Raw genomic sequence first — 9,333 nt, 5'->3', positions numbered from 1 at the left:
ATAAATAACACAGACTTAACATTAACTGAGAGTTTCTGTGAGCCTCATAGGCAGGAGAATTAACTCAGTGAGACTTCCCTATATGTAAAACTGTAAACCAGGTATTATAACCTTCAAATGTATGTGGTCTATGTAAAAGTCCAAAAGAAGGTGAGTTGTACTGAAACATTTTATTTTTTAAGAATGCCATAAAGGAATATACTTTGATGACAAGTGGACTGGACTGATTTATGTTCGAAGTGAGACAAAATGTTGGAGAATGTGGTTAAAATGTATCCTCTTTTTTTGCTAATGACCATGGCACACCAGATCTGGTAGAGATAACAGTCAAAAATTTGCTTTGTGCTTGTAATAGCCAGAATAAATATATATATATATATATATATATATATATATATATATATATATATATATATATATATATATATGTGTGTGTGTGTGTTTGTGTGTGTGTGTGTAGCAGTACTTCTAGTTTATTGAATGTATTGAAATGGAGAGATGGTATAATACCTTCAGAGAAATGAGAGAGAGAGAGAGAGAGAGAGAGAGAGAGAGAGAGAGAGAGAGAGAGAGAGAGAGAGAGAGAGAAGTGTACCTGAGGTGCAACAAGCATTAAAGAGTGATTGGAGTGTGTTTGTTGATACAAAAGAAATCATTATTTGAGTTGTGTACCCTGTGAAACAAAACTCTGATGAAACTATAAGAACTTGTAAAAAACAGGGCAATGAAAATTGAATCTGGACAAGTACAAAGAAATTTTGCAGCAACAAGCCCTAAGGAGTTGCACATGAAACATCTATATTCGGTTAGAGACTGAGAGACAAATTGTATAACGATAGAAGGAGGCTACTGCAAGACAGAGCAGAATCACATAAAGGGAAGGCATCTGTGGTCAGCACTAGTAAAAAGCTAAGTTCTCTCATAACAACATCCAAGGCCAACTCTGAGAGGAAAATGGTCAAGGACACTAAAGATAACCACAAGGCCTTCTTCAGTTTTGTTAGAAACATGGACCAAAAGCCTCAGATATGCTCAGAGTTAGTACACAACTGCATAAAATTCAATAAACCCACAGATATTGGCAACATTCTGGCAGACAGGTTCAGTCCAAATATCCCCTCCCCCAAAAGAAGAAATACTTATCACAGCTGAATGTAACCTCCCTGTCATCTTAGATGTCCAGGTGAGGGCCGCCCTCAGCAAAACAGAACACACAGCATCAATGGGACCTGATGGTATCCCTGGATGTGTGCTACGTGAACTCCAAGAGGAGCTACAACCGCATATAAAAATGATATTTCACCTTAGCCTTACTACGGGATATGTACCTGAACACTGGCGTACAGCAACAGTGGTCCCACTCCAGAAAGGAGGCACCTCTACAGACCCTGGGAACTACCGCCCCATAAGCTTAACCAGCCTGGACTGCAAAGCTATGGAAAGATTCATTATGGGACTCATATACAGTGACATTGGGGACCTACAGACACTTGATCCCACCCAGTTTGGCTTTGTGAAGGGCTGATCCTGCTTTTTGAACCTGGTTGACCTTTTCAAAACAGTCACTACAGCCATTGATGAGGGCAAAGCAGTCCATACAGCCTACCTGGACTTGCCTAAGGCCTTCAACACAATACCCCACTCAGGCATCATAGACAAGCTCATCAGCTTAAATGTTAATACATATGTCACATGATGGGTTGAAAACTGGTTAAACGACAGAATCCATATAGTCAAACTTGCGGGAGCCATGTCAGACTCAAAGCCAGTTACAAGTGGTATCCCACAGGGCTCTGTCCTAGGACCCCTCTTGTTTGGCATTTACTTCTCAGATGTGAAAGCAAACATGGGCGGGTTGTGGATGACAAAGTTCTCAGATGACTGAAAACTAGGTGCCATAGTCGATACACCAGCTGACACACACATCCTACAGACAGGCCTCACTGAAACAGACAACTGGTGCCAGAATCATGGCCTAACACTGAATGGCATGAAATGTATAGTCATCCCCTTTGGGTAAAACAACGTACACACAACTTATCACATAGACATACATATGGATACAGACCAATAACACATATGGAGGGTTCACAGTATGTAGACTATTAAATTGTTACTTTACATTACCTGTGTTTGTCGCAGCTGATTGCATTACTGTTTGTATAGGTTCCTGCTTCTGCTAGCCCAGCTTGATACTGTCACTGATGACAGCTTCAACTTAGTTTTCTTAAGTGTAGTTTTTGTTTGTGTTTTTTTTCTTTCTTTTTTTCTCTCTCTCTCTCTCTCTCTGCCTCCAGATGGTGCAATGAATGTATTGCATGCATGGACTGGGAGTACAGGATGCTTTTGTAGGTATCTGCATATGTCCATGTGATGGCCTCTGCACCAATTGTTAGCCAGCATTTGCTGATTGCATGCAGCCAGTTGTGTACTGATTGCAGTTCTCACTGTGATTTCAGGACAGTGCTATAAAAGGGTATGTGAGATAGGCGTTGCCGTTTCAGATTGTAAGGGCGGGGACCATGCTGGTATGCTGTGGACACTGTTCTGTGAGTGTAAAGGTTAGTATCTCTCTCATAATTCAGGCTGTGTTGTAGATTAACATTTCTCCATTCATCTCTCCCGTTTCCTGTACTAAGTGTGTATGTAAGCTGACACCTACAACTACTACTACTGCTGTTAATATGGGTGTGTGTGCTTTCCTGTGGGACTTGTGGTGTGTGGCTTGCAAGGTACTACAGTGACATTATTACCTACTAGCTACCAACTAGCATGGCTGTTTCTGTTCACACACTACTATTACAGAAATCCACTAGATTCGACAGTAAATATACATGACATGCTTTGTGTACTACACATCCTATATTCCCTTTACATTCATTCCTACTATTACATGATATATTTATTATAGCACAATGTTCTTATATAACAGTCATGGCTTAGTGGTAAGTCATGCAGACTACTGTTTCCAAGGTCCTGGGTTTGGGTCTGACAGTGGGATTTTATTTTGCTTTTGAACTGACTACAGGACCTGTCATTCAGAGTGACTAAGGTACTTTTAAGCAGTTGTAACCGGGTTAGCGCTGATTTGCGCAGAGCTCCCGCATGCACACTGGCATTCAGCTCCGCGCACAGCCGCTTACAACCGCTTAAAAGTGCTTACTCCTGCGCACACCCGCGCTATTTTCTTTGAAAGAATTGAAAATGGGGAGACAGGAAAGTGGTGTAAAAGGGGTCACAAAGAGGGTAAGACAGTAGGGAAACAAGCTTGGGTTTTGCAGGAGGGATGTAGGTAAGGCCCATAGCTGCCCATTTCTTCATCAGCAACAGCTGTGCATATGTATGTAATTTGGTGTGACATTTGAAACCTTCCACCCCTGAGAGAGGTGTAAGGACAACAATAATACTTGTTGTACAGCCAATTGTAATTGACAGTTTCCATGTCCAGCAGACATGTGTGCGAAATGGGCAGCTATGTATGGGGCATATTTTTTTTGTGGGTACAGAGTGCCCTTTTTTTTTTTTTTTTTTCAGGTGAGAGTGGTATGTCAGGTAAAGGAAGTTGGTATAGCTGGGGAGATAGGTTGGGTAGGTCAACAGACAAGACAAACAAGACACATACAGGGGCGGTATATGACACGTATGGGGGGGGTTACACAATTGACGGGGACGGATGTCTGGATATCCAGAGCCCATGAGCCCACAGATGGCAATAGTGGAACTGATATCCCCACCCATGGGCAGTTGCCACTGTGCCTTCACTGCCCAGGACGGGCATGTGCTGGGGGCTGTGTAGGCTGGGCAACAGGCATGCCCGTTAGTTGTGCCACCTGTGCCTCAAGCTGGCGTAGGGGCCCAAGAACAGATTCCTGGATCTCCCTACGCACCACAGTCCGGACGCTACGGAGGGTGAGTGGTGGTTTTCCTCCGGCCGCACTTGCAGAGGGGGGATGAGACCCATCCCCTGCAGCGCTTCCACCCGCAGGTGGCACAGGGCCACCGGAGGAGGGTCCGGACTGGGCACTACTGCCAGGTGCACTCGCCAGCTGAGGTGGGAGAGGTGGGTCCACTGGAACCCGCCTTCCCTGTCGTCCTATGTTTTGCATTATGTCATGACAGTTTGGGTTAGTAACATACAATACCATTCGCAATTAGTTGTAATAGCATGCATTAGTATTCCCATTAACAAAACACCCAGATATTCACACCATTGAACAGCAAGCATAACACATGCATAATTTGAACAGCAATACACAGTCCAACAACATGCAGGGTTGATTGATGGCAACAGGCCATCAGGTTTGGATGTATGAACAGAGCAGATGCATCAACGTACATGCAAATATGTATGACCCAACAGGACAAATGTCCAGGGGTGTTAATTGTGATTGCACATACCAATTTCATGTGGAATGGATTATATGTGGTTATAGGGTAGGGTGAAGAAAATATAACTAACACCTTCAAATACCAATACATATGCTGTACATTTCTAATAGCTGCAGATATATACACACTACAGTTCTACCTACAGTTTCCTATGTGATAACTACTTCAAGTTGGTGATAGGAATGTTACTGCTACATCAATATACATTTCTATTTTTATTCATACATGTTCATATCTGGCTCTGTTCAGCTACATCATCCTGCTACATTTGCTTTATATAGCTATAGACAACTGTGGATGTTTGGTATTTCAGACAATCATACTATCTGCATATTGCAGACTGATTTCAACATATCCAGTTTTAGGTACACATTCCAGCTGCAGGAACATTTTGAACACATTTCGCAGTTTGGTTCTGCTTGTCACATTCATTTCATTCTGTACTGACTGCAGTATACTTTATTCAGGAGTTATTACTACTTTATTGGTGGATTCATAACTCTTTCTCACACTCTCTCACTTGTTTTACTTTTACAATGCAGGATGACACTTACTTCTAGGCTTTATTGACATGTTTTACCTGTAGTTATTACAATCCTTTCCAACAGTCTCACTACTGTCATGTTTCAGTATTTCAACAGGGATATATTTCACACATGTGATTTGCTCATCTTCTGCAGCTGTACTTTTCAGCCTGCTGCAGGTTGTGTACTATTATATTACAGGTGGGGCATCTTTATTTCAGACTTTATTTCAGACATTTTCATTTTTCTGTTTGGATTACAGACTGCAACACACTTTTGTAATCAAGCAATACTTGCAAACACTCTTACACTTACTTGCACATTTTATTACTTAGTGACTACACTGCACTCTTTTGCTAACTGTCATACTTTTATATTTATTTACAGTTACAGGAAGAGGATTACTGACCTGCCTGGTGGCGCAACCGCACCAGCCTATCGCCATAGGCTCTGCGGTTCGCAGAACGGACACCTGCAGCTGTAATATAAATAAAGTAATATTGGAATACACATCTCCATAATATCAGCTAGGCTAATTTCTTACATACATAATTAGATGTAACTTAGTAGTGGGGCGATGGGCATTTGCCGGGCCTCCTGGATCCAAAGGTTCAGTTGGTCCTGCTTACGTCTCTTCAGGTCCACATGGTGGTGACGGACCTGCTCACCAGTCCTTGGAATCCCTGTGGCACTGGTGAGATCATGAGCCAACCGGTCCCACGCCTCAGCCCTATATGCTCTCCACAGGACCTGGCCCTGCATGAGTTGGGCCTCATGATTGTGGACAAGGAGCCAGACCATATATCTGGACTCCTCAATGCCCCACCTCTGTGCTCAGAAGCAACTCCCCTCACCTACTCCTGACATTCTGGCTGCAAGTTAGTTCTACAATCGGTTATGCTGTGTATTCCCGCCTAAGGGGCTTATATATGCCGTTTTTCCCGCACTTATCTGTGATTGGCCATTTTGGAATTGTATCAGCTTCACAAAACCTGCTTTGTCATGCTCCTCTTTCTAGTCATTCCTATATATGTGCTATTACTGCATTTCTAAGTACAGCTGTCATGGCTTAGTAGTTCAGTACCTTGACTATGGTGCATGGTATCCTGGGTTCAAACCTGGCCACTGCTTTTGATATTTTATGACTGTCTAGACAGGCTAGGGGATGTGTTTGTGTAAAGGCAGTTTTGTTACAGCTTGCTCAACGTTGCCCATTGGTTAGCTTGTTGGCGCGATGCGCAGTTCCGCGCAAACGGGTTACACTGGTTTACACCTCATTTGGCTGTCAGCACGCATATTATGCTCATCTCAGCTAGGGGCACACAGTTTCAGAGGGTTAAACCATGGCTCACCTACGGGCATTCATTTTGCACCTGTTAAACCACTGCTCACCTATGGGCACTCATTTTGCACCTGTTAAACCACTGCTCACCTACGGGCACACGCACTCACCTTGTTAAACTGTAGCTCAGCTATAGGCACATCTGGCATTTATTATTATTTTGTTATCTCACATTTCTTCAAAATAAATGGCCTATTTCATTACATTTTACATAAAATATAATTTTATATGTGTACATATATGTCAGGGACTTGTTTCATGTTTATTTCAATAAAAATGAAAATTGATGTTGTGGGGGCTCGAACCATGACTGCCTGCTCTTCAGCCAATGTCTCTTCTGCTACACTATTGCTTTTTGGCTTACTTTGCATATTTAGTTCTTATATGCTTTTCCACTGACTGCTAACTGTGGTAAGCTACGGGCACGCCCGCGCAAACAAGCGCACTCATGGGCAAACATCTTTACAATTTAAAAAAATATAACATGTTCATTTATATAATTTTATGTTCATAGTCTGTGGGGGCATGTGTTGTGTTGTGTTTATTCACATTTCCATGTACTCTGTCGTGGGGGTTTACTTTAGGCACTTTTACTCTTCTGGGGGCGTGTCTGCTTGCAGGGCTCAGACACGTCCCCTACTGTCTTCCACGGACCGTGTAAGCCTTAGGTGTGATTCAGCATGCCCTCATGCATATGCATGACATGCTGACATCACACCGTTTAACTGCAGCCACCGTGTAAGCCTTGTAACTCTTACACGGAGGCTTCGTGAATCCTGCCCAAAGTGAATTAAAAGCTGCCCACTTCAAAGTATATTCTTAGCTGAACTTTAAAAAGTTGTTGAAAGTGGTGATTGCTGTAAGCCCTGTATGCCAATATGCTGCATGCTAAAGCAATGGAAATGACTGCTTTATTGAATTGTAGCATAAATAATGTTTGCATGTGCTATGCTAACACTTAGTGAACATATCAAAGGTGAGTAATAGACTAGTTGCCCTTGTGAGCCATTTAAGGTCTAGCCAATTTCCCCTTGAAGGTGAGACTCAAACCCTTTACTTTTTCATAATATATACCTCTCCCACACCCCAGCTACCTGGCAAAAGTTTCTATGACATCAAAGGAGAACTGGCACTTTGTACAATAGAAGCACTGATAAAGTGGTATGTTGAAAGTCTCTGTTGTCCAGTGTTGATGTGGGAAAAGGGGGCTTTGTTTAAAAGGGTGTTGCAAGCTATGTTTTTGAACTTCTACTGATTGTAATGAATTGTGTGGAAAGACTTGCAAACTAAACAGTGACAGTTCACAATGATATTTTTTAAGGCTGCTTTCACTGATAAATTGTGAATGGGTTATAAGATAAACAGCTGAGTACTGTGTGCTGTTAGGAATGCTGAAACAAACTGCTGTGCTGAGTCTGACATTATAGGACTGAAAGAATCATATATAGACCTGAACATTCACAAACCAAGCTTTGTCTGTTGTGTATTTTAAACATTTATAAGATAAGATAAGATGCTATTAGAATAAAAAGTGGAGTTCCACTGGAAACTGTATATGCAGTTATCATTTTCTATCAAATATTCAAACAGCTGTCGATGCAGCATCTAAAATAAAAAAGGTTACCATGTCAGGAAAAAGTTCACTGCTGTGGAACAAGTGGGTAATGCAAGAATATAAGTTGTGTCTAAATATGGTGAATTTTCTGAATTTAAAAATCACTTCCACTATAGAACTTGTAGGCTGAAAGTCTGGTAAACTTTAATGTTAAATTATGAACTGCCTATACTGAAAAATAGGAAAGACAGTAGTGGTATGAAAAAATGCGATGACTGGCTGAAAATAACGCAGTTACCATGGAAAGTAAAATGATGTAAGGTTCTGCTAATATGCAGCATCCTGAGTTTCCAAAAGAACATGGTAGTGATCAAAAAAGTGTGGCTACAAATTATGCTGAGGGGCAGCAGGATGAGAGCATTTTGTACCAAAGCAGCCCTGATATGCAGAAGCATACAGGTGACTTTCAATCATATGTTACGACTGTACAAGGTAAAGTTAAAACTTTAATTAATTGTGATGATTCCAAGAGAAAAAAAAACTCTAAGAGAGTTGGAATAAATAATGCCAAAGAGCAAAATTTGGTCCTAAAACTATAGAAGGTTATTAAATGGCAACAACATTCTGAAAAGGTAATGGAGGCCTTTTCATTAAAAAAAATCTCATACAGCAAGTGGTCCACCAAGAGCAAATGATAAAGAAGGTTCTACAAAAAAGGTCAAGGTTTCATCTGAGATTTGTACTTCTAGCCTTTAAGGTGCTATCAGGGCTGAAACAAGTACCAGTTTGTTTCAGAGATTAAAAACTAATCCTGTTACTATGTTAATAGACTAGAAAGGATTTCAAAAGAGTCTTGCATCTTCAAAGAAGGATGTCAAGGAAGTGCAGAGAAGGTTGTAGAACCCATTTTGACTAAACTTGGAGAACTGAAAAAGCCATAGCCAAATGGCACTGTTGTTAAAGACAGAGAACATAAAATAAAACAAGCAGAAATTTCTTCCAAACATAGAAAAATATGCTGTCAGAAATGGAAAGGGTTGCATATGGCTTTCAAGAGTATCATCACAAGTTAGTGGATGACTTTCAACAACTGAAAATTTGTCAAAGTAAAACAGACCAAGAAGTTACTGATTTGTCCAAAAGATTTTCTCAACTTTCTGAACAAGTTGGTGCTGTGACGTAAAAGAATATGTTTAAACATTCCAGGTAAATTGATATGGCAAATATTATCAAATACTCAGTTGTGTTGAAATAAAGAATCAATGCAATTGTATCTGTATAGTGACAGTTCGGATATTCTAAAGCAAATAGATGAAAAATTAAATAAAGACTTAGAAAGGATGAACAATTTATAGTAAAGGTTGGAGAAGATACAGAAATTCTAAGTTAAGACAAAACAAAAGGAAAAGGACACTTTTTAGTACAGCTGAAAAAGTAGAGAAACGAGAAAAATGTGCTTGGACTTAAAAGAAAAAGGATTCAAGTATGTATACATACTGAAGTTTTATGTTTTCAATTTAACA

The sequence above is a fragment of the Protopterus annectens genome, chromosome 11.part0 (assembly GCF_019279795.1).
Source record: "Protopterus annectens isolate FY-2018-M chromosome 11.part0, PAN1.0, whole genome shotgun sequence".
In the NCBI taxonomy this organism is placed as follows: Eukaryota; Metazoa; Chordata; order Ceratodontiformes; family Protopteridae; genus Protopterus; species Protopterus annectens.
This window is presented reverse-complemented; position numbering follows the sequence as displayed.